The sequence below is a fragment of the Tachysurus vachellii genome, chromosome 1, assembly GCF_030014155.1.
Source record: "Tachysurus vachellii isolate PV-2020 chromosome 1, HZAU_Pvac_v1, whole genome shotgun sequence".
NCBI classification, from domain to species: domain Eukaryota; kingdom Metazoa; phylum Chordata; class Actinopteri; order Siluriformes; family Bagridae; genus Tachysurus; species Tachysurus vachellii.
The window spans coordinates 9,958,946-9,980,893 of NC_083460.1; the positions used below are offsets into that span (position 1 = coordinate 9,958,946).

The 21,948-nt window shown below is 41.8% G+C and overlaps 1 protein-coding gene and 1 pseudogene across 1 annotated transcript in view; one reads left to right on the forward strand and one right to left on the reverse strand.

The window, feature by feature from the left end:
- Positions 1–94: 94 nt before the first annotated feature.
- Positions 95–9,920, reverse strand: LOC132843252 (guanylate-binding protein 1-like; annotated as a pseudogene).
- A 7,336-nt stretch (positions 9,921–17,256) lies between these two features.
- The window catches only part of gbp2 (guanylate binding protein 2), a 43,074-nt gene continuing 38,382 nt past the window's right edge, over positions 17,257–21,948 (forward strand). Inside the window, exon 1 of the mRNA XM_060871522.1 lies at positions 17,257–17,406. The gene's annotated coding sequence lies outside the window, so the exon portion shown is untranslated. The remainder of the gene's footprint in view (positions 17,407–21,948) is intronic.

Here is a 21,948-nt window from a genome sequence, read left to right on the forward strand (position 1 = left end):
TTTTTACTGTGAGTACACTTAATATATTGATTAAATATATAGGTATATATTAGTAAACATACTAACATGTATAACATTATTTCCCAATATATTACAATAGGTAACTGTTGCCTAAGTTTAGTTATAGTAGACTGATAACAGTCTAATGACAGTCCTGATTTTCTTATATCATGGGTAATCCTTGCTTCATTGCTCTATACTGGAAATAGATGGACACCAATTCTTTAGCAACACCTATAGCAGGCATAAAATAATCAATATAAAAATTCTGAGACAGTTTATCTTTTTCTTTTTTAAGCTGCTCAATCCCCAGGGCCATTATCTGGGCTTTCTCATCAAATCCATTCTGAATGAGTTCTTTATGTTCGGTCAGTTTGCTTTTTAGTGCTTGGTCTAGCTCCTGCTGTTGCTCATGCTTCTCCTCCTCAAACTTCTTCTCCAGATGCTCTAGTTGCTGCTGATGGCTCTCTTTTTCCTCCTACACCAGTCGCTCTGTCTCCATCTTTTGCTCTTGTTCTAGTTTACACTGCTGCTGTAACAGAGCTGCTTGTTCTCTTTCCTCTGTGAATTACCAGGGTCAAAAGGTGAAAAAGCACACTGAACACTGGAGCTCCTCAAGGCTGCGTGCTCAGTCCACTGCTGTTCACTCTGCTGACTCACGACTGTGCAGCAACGCACAGATCGAATCATATTATCAAGTTCGCCGATGAAACGACCGTGGTGGGTCTCATCAACAAGAACGACGAGTCAGCATACAGGGAGGAGGTGCAACAACTAACTGCCTGGTGTAGAGCCAACAACCTTTCTCTGAATGTGGATAAAACTAAAGAGATGGTTGTGGACTTCAGGAGAGCACGGAGTGACTACTCTCCGCTGAACATCGACGGATCATCTGTGGAGATCGTCAAGAGCACCAAATTTCTTGGTGTTCATCTAGCGGAGAACCTCACCTGGTCACTCCACACCAGCGCCATCACCAGGAAAGCCCAGCAGCGTCTCTACTTCCTACGAAGGCTGAGGAAGGCACATCTCCCTCCCCCCATCCTGACCATGTTCTACAGAGGGACCATTGAGAGCATCCTGAGCAGCTGCATCACTGTCTGGTTCGGGAACTGCACCATCCCAGAACGCAAGACCCTGCAGCGGATTGTGAGGACAGCGGAGAAGATCATTGGGGTCTCTCTTCCCTCTATCACAGTCACTTACACCACACGCTGCATCCGCAAAGCCAACAGCATTGTGGATGACCCCACACACCCCTCACACACACTCTTCACCCTCCTGCCATCTGGAAAAAGGTACCGAAGCATTCGGGCCCTCACGACCAGACTGTGTAACAGTTTCTTCCCACAAGCCATCAGACTTCTCAACAACTGAAATGTACTGTACTGAGCACAACATACACACACATCATCTGTATGGACTGCATAGACCCTCACAAAACACACACACTGACACAACATACTGTTTACATGCTGCTTACAATCCAGCAAACTGTTTACATGCTGTTTTGCACACCTTGTCTGCTGTTTTTTGCACAAACTGTCCCAACATTTCAGCCGTTTTTGCACATACTGTACAATATCTCAGCCATTTCGCACATACTATATTAACACATACAGTATTAACACTGGTCGGTCGGCGCTGTTTCTGTGACTGTTTACTATTTATTGTCTTTTGTGTACTGCATTTTTTGTACTTTTTGTATTGTCTTGTAACTTGTGTCTGCACTGTCATTGTCCTGCACTGTCTTGTCCTGCACTGTCTTGTCCTGCACTGTCTGGTCCTGCACTGTCTTTTGTCCTGCACTGTCTTTTGTCCTGCACTGTCTTGTCTGTCTTGTTTGTCTTGTCCTGCACTGTTTGCACCAGGTTGCACAGTTACACTTTATGTGGCTAAGACTACTTACAAGTCTTTAGCCCTGTCTTTGTTTCTATGTAGCACCTTGATCCTGGAGAAACGTTGTCTCATTTCACTATGTACTGCAACAGCTATATATGGTTGAAATGACAATAAAAGCTTCTTGACTTGACTTGACTTGACTTGAAAAGGACAGAGTAAGGAAGTGAAAGTCTACAGTCTAGAGTGTTCCCATAAAGTAATAGAAAAATTCTGTAGTGTCGTATCAAATTTTGGTTAGGAACCTCTTCAAAGATATTATTATCCTATAACACTTTTTTTGCAATCACACTATCAGTTATATAGTTATTCCCAGCTTACCTTGAATCTTTTTCTGAGCTTCGGTCAGTTGTTCATCAGTCTGAAGAATTAAATTTGCCTCAGAACTTTTCTCATTTAGAAACTTCTGCAACACATCCTCAGCCTTCACACACAAAACACATACATGTACATGGCCATATAGTGATAAAGGCCTGTTTTAGTAAAGAAACTTCAAAACCAACTTTTTTTATTTTTGTCTTAGCTAGCACAGTTGTGTGTGCCTCAAACACTGAAGGTCACATGCATACAGTATATCTGTAAGTCTGTGATGCTTACCTGGATTCCCTTGTTTGGCTGGCTGTGGTACTAGATGATAATGTTGTCTCTGTATGTGCAGTAGAGTTCATATCCTCCAGGCTTTGCAAAGTCTCTATTCTGCAAACACTCTCACCTCGCTGTATAGATCATACAGAATCTGCTGGCACTTCTGTTCTGATGCTTCTAAGTTCTGAACACTTAGTTCAGCATAGTGCTTAACTACCGACTCCTGAAAATACAATAATTACCAACACATTCAGAAAAGCACCAAAACAAAACTCATGCATATACTGCACATATATTGTATATTGTGAAACATGTTATAGGATTGTGGTTTAATTGTTTAAAAAAGAATCAACAATTTAATACATAATTATATATATAAGAACTTGTCTTTAAATTGCAGTTCCCTGTTTGTTGTCACCACAGCAGATCATCAGGTCCACATATTTTTCAAGTCCTTCCTCTTGTGACATTACAATTTTATCTAGGCTTGGGACAAGCACTACGGGTTAACTCTTCAGTGAAGGTTTTACTTTCCTGACCAGGAATCAAATACAGACTGCAGCAATGAGAGACAGGAGCCTGATGCTGGACCACCAGAGGACATGAGAATTGCACAAATAATTTTTACTAATCAGCCAGTAAACTGTTTTTTTTTTAATTACTGGTCAACTAGTAAAAGTAGCAGCATTACTTTAGTAAGTTTTATTTGTATTGCAAGTAATGCTCCAGGTGGTTGTTGTGGCCAGTGAAAATATACCTCTTAGTGCTGTTCCCAAACCTGGATAAGGGTTGAGTCAGGAAGGGCATCTGGTATAAAGCCTGCAAATATGTGGATTTTGATCTACTTCTCTTCCTGTTTCTGGAATGTAGGAGGAAATTGTAGTGGAATGTAGGAGGAAACCCAAGCACTGAACAATGTGTGTGCATGAGTGTGTTTGTGTGTTTGTGTGTGTGTGCATCCAAAACTCACCATGTGTTTCTTAAAGTATTCCCTTTCTTCATCTTTAAAGGAACGCTTCAAAAACTCAGTGGTGGCCATATACTGTAGCTGATTCTCTTATGTTCAGCAGAAATTTCACTAAAACTGACAGGAAATCTCTTCTTTACCTGAATTAACATTTGAATTAGGATTAGAAATTGTGTGTGTGTGTGTGTGTGTGTGTGTGTGTGTGTGTGTGTGTGTGTGTGTGTGTGTGTGTGTGTTACCTGTTCCATCTCACTCTGGTACAGCTTAAACCCTTCCTGCACAGCTGCCTCATTTTCAATCCTTGCCATGGCAACCACAGCATTCTCCAGACTTTCCCACTAGAGATCGTCTCCACATAGGTCTGCACTAGGTGACCGAACACTGTCAACACAAACACACACAGTCACCACCTCTATATGTATTGGAACATCATTTATTGGAATTGTTTTTACAGATAAATAATATTCAGGAAAGAAAATAATTAGTGCTCACTTCTGCCTGTGATTTTGTATCCTCCTTTAACTGTTTTAACTCTGCTTGTAGCAAAGGCATAATCACAGAAACGCTGTGTAGCAAGCAGAAATTTGGGAAAAATGTCCCTTTCATCCAGACTCTCAATCATAATCATTTTTTCCTGGGTGGCAGGAAACGGGAAAACAAAGCACTTGCGGAATGGAAAATAGGTTTGAATACACTGCCTTGGAAGGTTGTAGTTAGTGTCCTTCTTACTAAAACCTGCATTGTAGAAAAAAAATATATACTTGATCTATTCACACACCCTAATGAAAATGTTACTGTTACAGAACAATACAGTTTGATTTAAAAATGCAACAAAATACTCAGGAGGTTAAAAGATAATCTGTGTGACATTGCAATTGAAGTTTTATTGTGCTACAATGTAGAGTACACATTTTAATAATTGTTCAAAAGTAACTGTAAAAAATAAAAGTAAATGTAAAATTTGTTCCAAGCTATTAAAAAGGAGGGCTCTTTCAACATCTTGGATCTCAACCATTAATGTTGTTTATACCTTTCTTCAGCTGCAGTGCAAAATCCAGATACTCATCCTCGGTCACTTGACCCTTATTCTTAAGCTCCAGCTGTAGTGAAAAATCACGCACTGTCCAGATAAAGTTCGGAAAAATCTGCACAAACTGAGAGTCTTCCGCCTCATCATCATCAGTTTCAGCTGCAACGGATGTAGGTGATTTGATCTTAATCTGCTCTGCAAGCTCAGTGACATAGCTGCAACATGTTAAGGATTTGTGACCTAATGAGAAATACAGTCATAGGCAAAAGATAGTACAGTTTTTTATGTATCAGGGCCAATATAACAATTGTTTGGTCCTCAGCAACCTTCATATATCAAGAAATAATCTCAGAAAAAAGACAACAGATTTTAATATGTATTTTTTTTTCCAAAATATAAACCAACATTCAGAGTAACAGAAGGGTTATTAGGTCCCTTATGTTGTACAAAAAGAATATGGCATGATGTTTTTGCAAAATGTATGAGTCCAAGAGCTTTGGTCATTATTCACAGCACAACCAAACATAGCATGTCACCACAAACACCTCATACCAACTGGTGGTGGATTGATGACAAGAACAATTGTCATTGATGACAAGAACAGCGAGTAGATCAACATCTGAATGGTTGTAAACAAGAATGGGCCAAATTTCTCCAAAATGATTACAAAGACTCTTACAGAAAATGTTTACTTTACATTACTGTTGCTAAAGGTGGTTCTATGTTACTGAATTATAGGCTATATATTTTTTCCTTCTGAATATTGGTATACTTATTGGGAAAAATGACTACATACCAAAATCTTTTGAGAGTTTTTTCTGAGGTTATATGTTTGCTTATACAGGTCTGTGTTTTCAGCTTCGGCTGCACCTCGTGGTTCGGGTCCTGCGTCCGCCAAGGCGGCACAGCGGCTTCGTTCCTGGGGTTCGCAGTTTGAGTTAGCGGTATTGGAGCAAGAGACTTGGAGCAAGAGACATGCCCTCTTTTTGGTTTTGGTTTAGGGAGATCCGCTGCGATTTCTCCCAACCCAGAAGAGAACATGCTGCTTTTTCCACGTCGGGCTCTTAGGAGCTCGGTGCAGGTGGGGAGGGGCTTTCCCCCTCCGAACTGCTGACGCAATCAGTGGCGTTCGAGGAGCTCCTCGAGGTGGTGACACGCGCTGTGTCTAGGTTAAATTTAGATAGGCGTGAAGAGGAAGTTAGTGTCGTCCGTTCTAAGCTAGACGACCGCTTTCTGACTTCAGGCCGCAAGCCACCTTCACACACCTCCATGCCGAGGTGTTGAGGTCTTGGAGAAATCCATTTTTAGCGCGTATTTTTTCTCCTGCCATGCCTGACTATTCAGCCATTATAGGGCTTGAAAGCCATGGGTATGGGGCGAAGCCTGGGATTGAAGAGACGCTATCTCTCACCGACATCGCCCGCATAGAGGAAACCTGCCCTTCCATCCAAGCTTTGTAAGACTACTTCAGCCCTTGTGGGTAAGGCCTACACTGCAGCAGGCCAAGCAGGTAAGGCCCTTTTGCAGGCCTACCAGGCTGACAGAGCTCGATGGTGGCCAGGGGTTGGGACCTCAGGTGGTATCTGAGCTCCGCCGAGCCACTGACTTTGCGCATCGTGCCACAAAGCAGACGGGATCGTTGGCAGGCACCAGGTGGTGTTCCTCCAAGAGGAACTTCTCTCATTCCTGAGGAAAGGGCCATAGAACATGTTCCTCTCCCAGAGTGGGACTCCGGCTTTTACAGCCGATATTTCCTTGTCCCCAAGATGGACGGGGGCTGCATCCGATTTTGGACCTGCGGGCTCTGAACTGTACTCTGAAGATTTACAAGTTCAAGATGCTCACGCTCAAGGTTATTGTGTCCCATATAAAGTCCAAAGACGATCGTGACGATCGACCTCCAAGACGCTTATTTTCACATAAGCATTCTGCCAGACCACATTAAGTTCCTCAGGTTTGCTTTTGGGGGCGAAGTGTACCAGTATTGTGTTCTTCCTTTTGGACTAGCCCTTTCACCGTTCAGCAGATTCTGCCCTGGCACCGTTGCGTCTCCAGTCCATCCGTGTGCTGAATTACCTGGACGACTGGCTCATTCTGGCCCAGTCAAAGGCTATGATGGGTAGTCATCAAGATGCTGTGCTTGCCCATATGAGGTCTCTAGGCCTCAGGTTGAACCCAGGAAATTTTGTGCTTTCTCCTTCTCAGAGAATCACAGAGAGATTCTGAGAGAGCGTTTTTTATTACGGGGCATGTAAATCGGGAGGCAGACTTCCTTTTGAGGCAGGTGCTGAGGCCCGGGGAATGGCGTCTACACCCCCAAAACTTTGGCAGATTTTCGGCCGGGTGGAAGTGGATCTGTTCGCCTCCAAGGAGTCAACCCACTGCCCACTGTGGTTTTCCCTCTCTCATCCGGCTCCTTTGGGCCTGGATGCCTTGATATAGACATGGCCCAGGCTCCATCTGAACGCCTCCCCCCGGTAGTTCTGCTCCTGCAAGCCCTAGCCAGAGTGCGCCATGACAGAGTCAACCTTCTTTTAGTTGCCCCTCGTTGGCCCTCTTGAGTTTGGTTCACAGACCTAGTCTCCCTCCTAAGCAGCACTCCATGGGAGGTTTTTGTCAGGAAGGATATCCTCTCTCAGGTGCAGGGGGCAATCCTACACCCCCCGCCCCAAGATGTGGAAGCTTTGGGTCTGGCACCTGAGAGGGACCAGTTCCTAGAGGCAGGAAGCTGTATGCTCTGAAGTGGAGGGTTTTTCGCCTCTGGTGCAATGAACACTGTCAGGATCCCGTTCACTGACCGGTCGGTACTGTGCTGGAGTTCCTGCAGTCTTGCTTTTCTCAGGGCCTGTCCCCGTCTACTTTAAAGGTGTATGTAGCCGCCATCGCTGTGAACCACGAACCTGAAGTTGGCTCTTAGCAGTGTTGTTTAAGTACTAGAAAGCAATATTTGAGTAAAAGTACAAGTATCATACTTGAAAAAGACTTTGGTAGAAGTGAAAGTTACCTTTTACAACAAATTTCACTGCTTTTGGTTACCGTCTTTGCGGCTTTCCGCCGATTAACGTTGTAGATAAATGCCTCCAGCTTTGACTGCACGTGCACGCTGTGCGTGCCTGTGCTTCTCCGTTTTTAGAGGGCAGGCACTAAATTCCAGGGGTTTCGTTACCACGACGTAAAGTGGCCGTGTTTCTGGAGGTCTTGGAAAAATGCCTTCTTTCCAAAAAAAAACAGCATACTACGAATTACAAAACAGGTCATACAGGTTGATTGATTTTAGAAAACAAATAAACAACCAAAAACTCCGGTTATGGTTAGTGTTAGGGTTAGGGATAGGGTTAGATTATCAAATAGGCCACACCTACCCGATGACGCAATATCTGTTATACTGTACTGAAATCCCTGGAAATAAGTGTCTGCCTCCGTAGAACGTGCGGAGCGTAATGCAATCTAGGCGCAGTGATTCGCCAAACCTCCCTTATTGCAGTCGCACACATTTCTTCTGATTTTATTTTGTAGTAACGAGTAACGAAGATGCTTAGTGGAAATATAACGGAGTAAAAGTATACATTTTATCTAGAAAATGTAGTGGAGTAAAAGTGAAAGTTGACAAATTTAAATAGCAAAGTAAAGTACAGATACGTGAAATTTCTACTTAAGTACAGTAACAAAGTATTTGTACTCCGTTACTTTTCAACACTGGCTCCTAGCCTTGGCCTCTCTAAAGAGTGGGTGATTTGCAGGCCTTGTTGATTGCCCCCGTCTGCCTAGAGTTTTCCCTTGGCATGTCCAAGGCTATTCTGCCCCCCAGGGTGGGATATGTCCCTAAGGTGCCCAGGAGGGCGGGTTGTCCAGTCATCCTGCAGGCCTACTGTCCCCCACCCCATGAGTCAGCGGAACAGGAGAGGCTGCATTTGCTTTGCCCAGTAAGAGTCTTGACTACTTATGTCCACTGCTCTTGCTCGTGGCGTAACTCTGCTTTTTTTGTCTGTTTTGGGGACAGAATGGGGTAATCCGGTTTCCAAACAGTGCCTGGTGCACTGGGTAGTGGAGGCCGTTACTCAGGCCTATAAGTTGCATGGTCTTGCCTCGCCTCTCGGCATCAGGGCTTACTCTACTAGGGGTATTGCCTCGTCCAGTGCCTTTGCCAGGGGTGTCCCCTTGAAGATATTTGTTCTGAGGCAGGTTGGTCCTCTCCGCATACCTTTATTAGGTTCTATAACCTGGACTTGGACCCCACTCCAGGGTCTCAGGTCCTGCAGGGCCATTGATGGTCTGTTCCCAGTCTGCTTGTGCTCTCTCACTGCCTCTGGCACAGTCATCGACCGTGAGTATTGGCGTTCCCACAGCGTCAGCCCTGACGCAGCATCGAGTTCCCTCAAAAGGGAACTACACCAGGTTACGTATGTAACCCGGTTCCCTGAGAAGGGAAGGAGATGCTGCATCGCTGGCCACACCCCGGGCATCCTCTTCCTTCAGACAAATAGAAGCTGGAGTAATGTGACTTAGATGCCCTTATATGGACTTACTGGCACGTAATTACTTCATCAAGTGTCCTTCCCGAGCCAATAAATTGGTGTGTGTGCACACAGAGCTTCAGATACAACATCCTCACAGAAGCATTCCCATACTGTCAACCCTGATGTGGCATCTTGTTCCCTTCTCAGGGAACTGGGTTACATACATAACCTGGTGTAGTTTTTTTATAATTATATTTTACAAGGAAGGATACTGTAGTTTCTCCACTGCTGTGTTGTCAATGGTTCCCCGGCTGTTATAGACCGTGTGCTCAGAGTGCTGCTCAGAAGAACAGCCAGGCAGAAGATACAGGCATCATTTTTAGAGTCTCCCTAAAACAAAACAAACATAACATTATATGCATCCCTGCATCCTTTATAACCTACCTCAGTAGTTATAACAAAGGAATGTGGTGCATTTGATATCTACAGAGCACTTAAGTGGACATGGTAATAGAAAATAGGGGGTGTGAGGTAATAGGGGATGTTCGTTCATGAAACTTTGGTTGAGTCCATAGTACTTCATTTATTACTGTCTGCAGGGGCAGGCTGATTAGCCAGCTAATCTTATTGAAAGTATGGTTAATGTAACCACAGCTAAAATTTTATTGTCACACATTTTTAACACTCTGAAAGTAAGCATATGTGAGGGTGCTCTCAGAAATTTCCCCAAATTGGTGGACTGCTCTCAGGATTTGTCTCTTGCTTCCAGTGACCACAGCTGAAGCAGAGAGGACCTTTTCAAAGCTAAAACTGAGTAAATATTACCTAAGGTCAACTTTACCAATCACATCCATGTAAATAAAAATAGAGTCGAGTTCACATGTTTCCTGTCCTCGTGCTCAACACGGCGCTCGGCTGATATTATGATTATGACGCCACTTCCAGATATTATGGGGAGATAAAAACGCAAATGTACAAACATTTTGCTATTCCTTTTAAATATTGACCGTAAAACGCTCCATAGGCACTGAAGCAAAAATAGTGTTACAAATATACCGAATAGAGAGCATCTGCAAGGTAACAAATTAGGTAATAAGGAAAGCAAGGAAACAAAAACCTACCTTACAGGAAAAACCTTCAAAAACCTTCTAAAGAGATGCAAACCGAAGAGATGCCGTGATGCAGTGAACTAGATATATAAGCGTATATAAAATGATGCCCCCAGGAGATCATGTGTGTGAGTTCGTTCATATCAGGACCTTTCTATAAACCTTGCAGCCTGACACAGCACTGTGAGGCCACAGTGTGTTATTTTCACTTTCACTACAGTATATCACTACAGTAACAGTTCACTTGAAGCCCTCAGCAAGCAGTTGTCATGATGGAACAGAAACATTAAGACAAAAAAATTGTGTATGAATGGAGAAAGAATGATACAAGAAATGTTTTTTTTAATTTTATGTATTTTTATTTTTTATATGGCATGCTTTTCAATTGTTAGATTGATAAATATCAAATTGAAGCAGGCTAACATTCGCTTGCTAAACAGTTGAAACCAAACTGTGACTGAGATAGCAGCTAGATTTATAATCTAAAAAAAAAAAGATGGAAAATATCACTATTCTCCTACAGTAGAGGTGTTCAACTAAAATTTGTTGGGGGGGCACGAGGCCCACGGCGATTGGCAGGTGAGGGGAGCAAGGACGACGGCAAGGGGGGTTTCTGTCAGGGATCAGCGCGGATCTGTCAGGGATCAGCGCGGACTTTTGGACACGTGCTATTGTCTGTTTGTTTTTGTCACGTGTCTGCCCTACCTTCGTCTGCTCCTCCCTGTCTCCACACCTGGTCCACATTGTGTGATTGACTTGTCTGTGTATATATGTGAGCCGCAGATTCATTAGTTACGTTAGTTCCACGTGTCGTGTGGATATGTTTGTTTGTCTTCCTTATGTATTAAACCCCTTTCATTTGAAGCTATCCTGCGTACGGGTCTGTCTCCTTCCAATCCGTATCCGGGGGCATGACAATAACATTATCTTGCATTGTTTAGAATTAATGTTCAAATGTGTTATTTAAAGTTTGATATATAATGTTTAAATGCTTTATGTAAAAGTTAAGATGATTTTAATGTTATATACAATTTTGTTAAAATAAAATCATTTTACAAACTTAAACACATGTCAACAGTTTATTGAAGGTGCTTGAACTTAATAATCTGGCAAATGCCTGTACAATAACAGTGCATCACTGTAGAGTTTTTGATGACATTTTACGTTTTTTTTTTTTTTTTTTGGCAGCCGCTGTTGCTATGAATTTGACTGCATTTGCGTGTTTTTTTTTTTTCAGTCTATAATCACGTCTGCCGAGATCATGTGGGTGAGTTGATGGAAGTCAGGACATTTCCGAGAAATGTTATCATGTCAGACAGCCATAAAATTGTGTTGTTAATGGTGCAGCATATTTTTATCTTTCACAATGAGTGTGTTTATTTAACTTTCACTTAAAGCCTGGGTTAATGATTAAGGAAAACTTGTGTGTATATTCTTTCTGTGTCCTTCTATGTGTGTACACTCAAATCCCATTCAGGGTGTGTTCCTCACATGCAGTGTACCCAATATTGACTCCAATAGGCAATATCTCTTCCATGATCTTCCAGTTCTTTTGGTGTTTCGAAGCTCACCACTGCATTCCTTTTTTAAAGAATGTTGTAAATTGTTGACTGGACCACTCTGAGTTTCTCTAAGTTTCTCTCTTTGATATGTCTTTCCAGCCTAATGATGGCCTCCTTTACTGCCATCAGTGCTTTGTATTGCATATTGTGTGTTCTAAAATATCCAAAAATATCTAGGAATTCTAGGAATCAAATTCAACACTTGGAATTATCTTCAGACCTTTTATCTTTTTATTTTGTCACACCTGGTCATAAAACTTCTCATTAGTGAATTTTCCTTTTCTTTTCATTATTTGAAAAAGGATGGACTGTGTAAAAATTTTCTAAATCAATAAAATCAATATTTCTGAGCACCTTCTGTGCTTGGTAGTGATATTCAATACATCAGCAAGTTTGTGCACAAAAGACAGGAAATCATCTAACATGAGCTCTGCTACTATGAGCATAGTTGAGTTTTTTTCTCAACTATGAATAACACACTTGTATCAATGTTATTTAATATTAATCCAGGAGAAGAATGTTTATTTTCAATTTCACCTGTGCATTAACTCTAGGACATTCTTTTCACTTCCTTGCAAAACTGACACACTGTATATCTCTGTGACTTATAACTCTCTTTGCAGTCTGCAAACTCAATGAGATGTCATGAGAAAATCATCTGGAGAGTAACCATAATAAAAAGGAAACAGTCTCTGTCTGGGTGATACTGAATAGAAGTATTAATAGTGAGAGAAGTATTAAAAGTAGAGTTACATAACTGTATTTAAAAAACTCAAACTACTTTAATCTCAATAAGATAGATGCATAGAAAGTAAAACACTACTAACAGTGCTATCAGCACTAGCAGTGCTCACAGGGTTAACAGTACTAGTGGCAGGAGGCATGACAGAGCAGGAAATGCCTTCATCTTCTCAGAGCACAAGAGTTTTAAGAGAGTAAACACCAGAAATGCAGCAAGACCAGGCATCTCAGGTCAGGTCCTTTGAAATTGGGCTGACTAACTAGCAACAGTGTTCACAGAGCTATTCAACTTCTCAGTCAAGTTGAATGCTTTACTGCTCAGCACAGTTGCATAGTGCTGGTTATCTGAGTTGTCAGCTTGAAACAATCTGGCTATTTTCTGTAGACCACATCAATAAGGTATGTCTGTCAGCAGATTACTGCTCATTGGATGTTTTTTCTAAATTGAACCATACTGTGTACAGACAGTTATTAAAAAGAACTTAAACAAGTCCCTCTGGCACCCACAGTTACAGTATGTCACATTAAAAATAACTGAGTTCACATTTTTCCCCAATTCTGGTGGTTGATGGGTGGAAGACAAACCAACGCTGTTGGCTCATATCTGCATGATTTAAAAATTCTATCTCCTGAATTTGAAAAGAGAGCAAGCGTAATTTTATTGTTATTACAACTAGATAGAGAAGTGGCTTGGAGAACAACATTTTTAATGACATGTCCGGATGAGGCATCCGATTAATCAGTCGATTAATCCATTCATTAACATCCAGTTTTTTAAGTGCAAGTACAAAAACATAAGTTCAGCAGGTAGCCATGATCTAAACTGACTTTGTCATGAAGGTTTGGCAAGGATTTAGTCAAAAAAAAGCACATGACCTTGTGAAATTATATGCATGGTGTAATTGAGGTGCCTTAGTAGGAGACAGAATAAGTAGACTTAAAGGAAAATATCATTTTAGAATCTATTTAGCCTTTGCTGGGGTGACAGTAGGCAGCAGAGGCAAGAGTGTCGGGATGGAGTCAGAAGACAAGAACAAAAATGTCAGCAAATCTTTATGCTATGAACGGGTTTTTCAGCTTGCAGCTGAACAAGTCCAAAATCCTGGGCACTGGACAGTTGAAGATGGAGGCATAAAATTGGCCCAGTCAAGTGCTCTGGTGTTAGGAAGGAAGAGAGGACAGAGACTCGGCATCAGCTGAATTGTTTGAAATCTATTCGCCGAGGTCTAGATTGGAGCCGGCTTCATTGACTGAGACGTTTCAACCATTTAGGAGGCAATTTTTTGTGGAGTGACCGTTCGAATCCAGGATAATATAGAGATACGTAGATATGGAATTGTAGACAAAAGGCTGTGGTACTGGTCTTGAAGGAACCAATCAGTGCATGGATAGAGTGTCATGGCTGAACTGGCACGAATATTTAGGTGTACAGGTGCTCTGTGGATGTATATTATTGTTTTAACAAAGTTCTTATAGTAATATTTGTAAAAAGAAGTGTCTCCATCTTTTTCTCTTGTTCTACTTTACACTGCTGCTGTAACAGAGCTGCTTGTTCTCTTTCCTCTGTGAATCACCAAGGGTCAAAAGGTGAAAAGGACAGAGTAAGGAAGTGAAAGTCTACAGTCTACAGTGTTCCCATTAAGTACAATAAAAATTCTGTAGTGTATCATACAATTTTGGTTAGAAACTTCCTCAAAGATATTATACTAACATTACTTTTTTTATACATTGAGTGCAGAAGTAAGTAGTTGAGTTTCATTCTTATATGAATATTCTTCTGATATTAGTTATTCCCAGCTTACCTTCAATCTTTTTCTGAGCTTCGGTCAGTTGTTCATCAGTCTGAAGAATTAAATTTGCCTCAAAACCTTTCTCATTTAGAAACCTCTGCAACACATCCTCAGCCTTCACACACAAAACACATACATGGCCATATAGTGATAAAGGCCTGTTTTAGTAAAGAAACTTCAAAACTAACTTTTTTTTATTTTTGTCTTAGCTAGCACAGTTGTATGTGCCTCAAACACTGAAGGTCACATGCATACAGTATATCTGTAAGTCTGTGATGCTTACTGTACCTGGATTCCCTTGTTTGGCTGGCTGTGGTACTGGATGATAATGTTGTCTCTGTATGTGCAGTAGAGTTTATATCCTCCAGGCTTTGCAAAGTCTCTATTCTGCAAACGCTCTCTCATCTCGCTGTATAGATCATACAGAATCTGCTGGCACTTCTGTTCTGATGCTTCCAAGTTCTGAACACTTAGTTCAGCATAGTGCTTATCTACCGTCTCCTGAAAATACAATAATTACCGATACATTCAGAAAAGCACAAACAAAACTCATATATTGTATATTGTGATATGTTATAGGATTGTGGTTTTATTATTTAAAAAAGAATAAACAATTTAATACACAATAATATATATATATATATATATATATATATATATATATATATATATATATATATATATATATATATATATAAAAACAAATGTGTGTCTTTAGGTTGCAGTTCCCTGTTTGTTGTCACCACAGCAGATCAGCAGGTCCACATATTTTTCAAGTCCTTCCTCTTGTGACATTACAATTTTATCTAGGCTTGGGACCAGCACAAAGGCTTAACTCTTCAGTGAAAGTTTTACTTTCCTGACCAGGAACCGAATCCAGACTGCAGCAATGAGAGACAGGAGCCTGATGCTGGACCACCAGAGGACATGAGAATTGCACAAATAATTTTTACTAATCAGACAGTAAAGTTTTTTAAATTACTGTTCAATTAGTAAAAGTAGCAGCGCTACTTTAGTAAGTTTTATTTGTACTGTAAGTAATGCTCCAGGTGGTTGTTGTGGCCAGTGAAAAGTTATCTCTTAGTGCTGTTCCCAAACCTGGATTAAATTGAAGAGTTGAGTAAGGAAGGGCATCTACAAAAACAGTCAATAACTTCACTGTAATACACTGTACTGTCACCAAATTCAGTTCACACATCACTGATGTCCTGATAGTCATACTACAACACTTATTTGGGGGAAATTATTTTCATATTTAAAAAAATCATAAAAATGGTACAAAAAGACATTTCCCCCAAATAAGTTGTAGTATAACTATAGCCCTATTCGGACGGGACTAGTTTTCCAAACGTCGTTTGAGTTAGAATTTTTTTGACTAATTCTGTCATTTCATGTATGGATTCGGATGGGACTAACATCTGTGTGTTTATTACGGAGGTAGGAGTGTCTGTGTTTTACATGTGGGTGTTGCACAAGACCACATGTCCAGGATGCGTGGATTGCGTATGGTCATATGACCGATCAATAGTTTATTAACATCATATGGTTTTATATAGAACTTCTTATAAACCCACTGGAATAAATACATTTTTTATATAATTTTCACGTTATGTAATTGACTATAGAAATGAAAGTACTCTTACCTGAAACTGATATTACAGTAGCCAGTCTTAACAATTTACGTGATTTGGCTCTTCTTGTTGATTTCATTTTTTTATTTCTTCGCAGGGTAGCAAACACATTTAAATCCATTATTGGTGTGCAGAAAGGAGAGACTTAAATACCGGTGCACTAGGGTTAATATGGTAGTTCACGTTGACCAAAACAGACAAGAAAACGCGTTTTGGAAAAAAACATTTTCGGCAATCACAGACATTCCCATTCAGACAGGATTAGATTTCTCAGAGGACCGCCGATTTTGCTGAAGACACAGACTTGAGAAAAAGACAGACATGGCAGATTCGGACAGGATTAAAATCACAAAGTACGTCTGTGAAACCGAAATTTCTCTAACGACCCCCTGTAAAACTAGTCCTGTCCGAATAGGGCTTATTACAGTGAAGTTATTGACTGTTTTTGTAATATTCGCTTTTCGGGTTTTGCACTTTGCAGACGGTCCCTTGGAATCTGTCTCTCATGCCCCTTTTCCACCAAAAAGAACCGAGTGCTGGTTCAGAGCTAGCACTGGTGCTGGTTCAAAGTTGGTTCCACTGGTAAACCTTCTAAGAACCGGTTTGCCTTTCCACTGGCTAAAGAGCCATCAGAGAGCCGAGTCTGACATCACTGTATACGTGTCACGTATCCCAGCAACTTTAGCGCAGCAGCGGCAAACACAAACACATCAACAATAGCAGATGTTGCTTTACTGTTAATGCTCATGGCTTTGTGAACCTACATTAACACCCAAACGGAGCGAATCCAACGTGTACGTGCAGCTCCATGTAATCTGTATAAACGGAGGTTGAAACCGAGAAAGTACATAACGTTATTTTTCATTAACACAGAAAAAAGTTTGTAGCTACTTACTATCATGTGTGCTTAAAGTAAAAAAGTATTAAACATTAGTATACTTAAGCTACATTATCAAATGCGCTAACAGTAGCCCCGCCCACAGCCCCTGACACAAGCAGTTCTTAAGTCTAGACCAGCAACGTTTTGGTGCTACTTAAGAACCACTTTTCCTGGTTCAGAGCCGGTGCTTTGGCGGTCGAAACAGAAAGAACTGGTTCTAAATTAGGCTCTGGCTCCGAACCAGCACTCGAACTGCCTCGGTGGAAAAGGGGCATCAGTCATCCGCACACAGAGACTTGTGTATTTTGTCCACCGTGGAGGGAAGCTGATTTTAAGGAAAATTGGGTTGTAGCTGCCTCTCTACATTATTACGATAAAAAAGGTGTTATTTGTGTAGTAGTTTAGCTCAGGAGTTATTGACTTGGGAATTTCGAGTTATTTCGAGTAACAGGGGTGGGACCCATTTGGGTTAGGGGCGTGTTTGTTTTGGTGATTTCAAATGTCAACATTGGCTTTCAAACAACGTACACGCCACCTTTAACCAGTAACCCATACTAACTAACCACGTCTGCACTTTTGCTTTCACTTTCACTAGCGTTAGCGAGCAGCCAGCATTATATAACGACCATATAAGGCAAAAGAGTTCAGTTCGTGTTAACATCTGAAACTCGCTTGAAGCTTTCACTTTACAGCGGGATAAAAAAAGCCGCCACATTTTAGCATCATCTAACTATTAAACTGTTCCCTCTGCCAAGGTAAGTGCGTCAAATGAGTTATTATTATAAGCATTGAAAAACGGTTGTATTATTTTACTACTTTGAACAGTGTTTATATGCTTTTATTCCACTATAAAATATGCTGATGTAGATGCAGTGGTAATCAATTTGCACGTTTCTTGCATGTACACTGGTTTCTGTCAAGTCTGTGAGATACTGTATAAAAGATAAAATCCTAGATTAAAAAACTATTGAAACCTATTGAAGTCTGTTTAGCAGTGTATGGGGTCTAAAGAAGCTAAACACATACAGCACATACACCTTCATTAGTGACAATGCATATCTTTTTCTGCTCCATTTTGACCTCTTTTTTTCAGCATACATTTTTAACATACATTCATTTAACGCAGATTTCTTGGTTGTTTTTTATACATGGTCGCTGTGGTATTGTCTTTTCTAAAAATATAAAATAATAAGATGTATATATTCTCACTGGACAGACAACTACAATTTGTACATTTTATTTTAATACATTTAATATGTTCTCCCTACGACATTGGAAGTTTTACCAAAAAAATCTACATGTTTATTATGTTGGCTTTGTAGTGTCATGATTCAGCCCGGACTTTTGGCCATGTGCTGTTGTTGTTGTCACGTGTCTGCCCCGCCTTCGTCTGCTCCTCCCTGTTTCTTCATCTGTTCCTAATGTTGTCATTGTCTTAATTGTATTTAAGTTAGCCGCGTTGCTGAATGCAGCGCGGATCATTAGTTGCGTGTACCCCTTGTCATGTCTAGTCTCTGTTAAATGTCGTCAGTTGTATTGTTTCATTTATCGTCATTTTTGTCTATGTCTTCTTTATTTATTAAACCCCCTTCATTTGAAGCTATCCTGCGTACGGGTCTGTCTCCTTCCATCCCGGTTGTGACATGTAGAAGCCAACATTCTGTTTTCCTATTTAAGCTTAAACAAAAATTTATCAAGAGTAACTCCTCCTAGGGCTTTCGAGCCACATGCACCAAATTCGGATATGTTGTAGACGCTGGTCTGAAGGGACCCTGACATGTCTGCTATTACTTTTCTAAGCGATGCAAGTACTGTACCGGTACTTCCGGTACCGGGTCTCAAATTGGCCTTTTTCCCCATAGACTCCCATTATAAACTTTGGAGGTTTATAACTCGGCAAGCTTTCGAACTATCTACACCAAACTCGGCCAGCTCCTTTAGGGTGATACTCTGAATAAAGTTTTAAATTGGTGTACCAACTGGCCTTTCGGTTGTCCCGCAGCCCCACCCCCAAAATATGCAAAATCAAAAAACTTTTTACAACATTGACATGTCATATATCAAAACACTCAGAACAATGAGGGGAACTTCCTCACGGTTATTCTTACGTCACGTGAAAATCAAAAATTAGCACAACATGGACATGTGACATATCAAAACACTCAAGAATTCCACAAGAGTATTCGGATGATGTCACATGCTCGTCTCCACTTGTTTTGGAGACAAAAATGTTTTGGCATCCTAGCTTTCTGCCCACTTGCCTCCAAACGTAACACTGATCTTTATGTCCACTCGCCTCCAAAAAACACCGGCCATTGCGAATACTTGCTTTGTCAAAGCCAACATCAAAGTTTGTCATGACAAACTTTACAAATCTAGTTTCAGGTTGTTATAGTAGTAGGTTACACAAACTACTCTTTACACTAATATTACAGACGAACTGCCAAGTATTTGTTCACTAAAAATGGCACAAATTAAAACCAAGAATATTACATACCTGTGTCAAATACACAGTGTTTCTTTGTTAAAACTGGTTTTAACAATTATACCAAAGTGTCAATACTGGGGCCACTCCATATGATATGCTTAAAAAACAGGTTTATTAAAATGTTTGAAAAAAAACATTGTTTTTTTCTTTTGCATCCGTTAGTTCTTTCCTTAGGTACTCATTATTTTTTGCTTAATGTTCTTCTTCCATCAATGCTTGCTTCACTGGTGTATTGGTAAGTCTCTTATACTACCTCTTCATCCTGATCCTTGGCTTTCTTTTGGAGCATGGAGCGCTGATTAAGAGTGTGGCTGGAAAGTGTGTTTTTTGGGTGTTGCAGCTGTATTCAGAACAGGCTTCACAATACTTGGAATATCATATATAGTTTTCATCTTGGCAAGATTCAACTTTATCCAACCATCCATTTCAGTAATCATCATTTTCTTAAATTGGGGATATGTACTGTGAACCACTGACCTATGGCTACAGTAGCACAATTCCATTTTCTTTGCAGAAGTTGACAGCGTTCACATATACATTATATTGCTAAAAGTTTTGGGACATCTACCTTTACATGCACATGAACTTTAATGACATCTCCTTCTTAATCTGTAGGGTTTGGCCTACCCTTTGCAGCTGTAACAGCTTCAATTCTTCTGGGAAGGTTTTCCACAAGGTTTAGGAGTGTGTTTATGGAAATTTCTGAACATTCCTCTAGAAGTGCATTTGTGAGCACTGATGGTGGATGAGAAGGCCTGGCTCCACTCTAATTCATCCCAAAGGTGTTCTATCAGGTTAAGGTCAGGACTCAGGACTCAGAACAGCTGAATTCAATGATTTGGTGGGGTGTACCAAAACTTTTGGCAATATAGTTTGAATTCAGTTAAATTCAAGTTCAAGTCATTTCCCCTTCGAGGGAACTCGAAGCTGCATCAGGGCTGACACTATGGGAATGCTTCTGTGAGGAAGTTCTGTCTGAAGCTCTGTGTGCACACACCAATTTAATGGCTCTGGAAGGACACCTGACGAAGTGATTACGTGCAAGTCCATACAAGGGCATCTACATCACATTACTCCAGCTTCTACAGCACATTACTCTTTGTAAGTTTGTGTCGATTGTCTGTCCTGTCTGTCTAGTGCAGGGAAGAAAAAAAAATTTGGGAAAGGAGCATGCCTGGTCGGATCTCTAGGGAGCCGGCTGCATGCATTGTGAGGCATTCTCTCTGCACAATCTACAATCCCGCTTGGCTGCATTTTCAGATTCGGCTGCACCTCATGGTCCGGGTTCCGCGTCTGCCAAGCCAGTGCAGCGGCTTTGATCAGCGGCTTTGTTCACAGGTTAAGTTAGCAGAACCTGACCTGCTGACAGAGCTCGATGGTGGTGAGGGGTTGGACAAAGCAGATTCTCCGTGCCACAAAGAAGACGGCCCGCTCCATAGGCGGTTCAATGGCTGTGCAGGTTGCCATGGAGAGGCACCTGTGGCTCAACTTAACAGAAATTAAAATTAAGGATAAGTCCTTTCTCCTAGTCACCCCGATTTCACCTGAGGGCTTGTTTGGCGAAGCGGTGAGTACTGTCGTCGACAGCCACCAGAAGGTGAAACACCAGTTGGCAGCGTTCAGGGAGTTTACACCTTAGCAGCCTGGGCCATCATCCAGCCGCACCCAACCCCCTCCTAGCTCATTCAGAGCAGCAAAAAGGGCAAGTGTGGCGGCCCGTGCCCTCCGTCTAAGTACTGTCGTTGACAGGCACATGCCCCCCGTCTAAGACTAGGGAGGCCTTTCAGCGTGACCAGGCCCAGACCCATCAGGTGAGAGGGGACCTTGCGTCTGTCATCTCCGCAAGGCGGGCTAAAAAGGAAACCTTATGCCCGAGGGCTGGGGTTTCTAGGAGTGTCCTTTTCAGGTGGACTTCCCCTACTGCCTGCACCGCTGCCTCTGGCACATTGGGGAGTTGTAGGGTGTGTGCCTGCTCCTCTTTCTTGCACATATCTGTTCCCTGGGTTAGTACCTGCTAGTACACTGTTTCAGGGCAACTGGGAGATATGCACAAGGTTGACACCACTCTCAATCACCCAGGCAGCGTGGGAACTTCTGCCAGGTGTATTTCAGTGGATACCTAGAAAAAGGCTACAGGATCCAATTTACCTCCTGTCCTCTGCTTTTTCAGGGTGTGTTGCACACAACTGTTGAGAAACACCAGGCGATGTTCTCCCAAGAGGAACCTCTCTTGCACCTGAGGAAAGGAACATGTTCCCCTCCCAGAGTGGGACTCCGGCTTTTACAGCCCACTTACAGACTTACAAGTTCAAGCATCATGCTCATGCTCAAGGTTATTATGTCCTAGATCAGGCCCGAGGACTGGCTTGTGATGATAGACCTCAAAAATGCTTATTTACACATAGGCATTTTGCCAGAGCACAGGAAGTTGTTCAGGTGGAACCCCCTATTCAAGTTGGTGCAGCAGTTTCTGCACTGTACAGAGACCAGATTTCTTTCACTGAGAGCGATTTTCATTCCAGGGCATGTAAATCAGGAGGCAAACTTCCTGTCAAGGCAGGTGCTGAGGCTCCGGGAGTGGCATCTCCACCCTCAGGTGGAGCTCTGTCATCAGGAGCGAGTCTGGGCCCTGGTACAGAAGGAGCCAAGGCTCCATCTGTACGCCTTTCCCCCGGTAGCTCTGCTCCCCCAAGTCCTAGACAGAGTGCGCCATGACCAAGTCAACCTTCTCCTTGTTACTCCTCCTTGGCTATCTAGAGTTTGGTTCACAGACCTAGTCTCCCTCCTGGGCATCACTCCATGGGCGGTT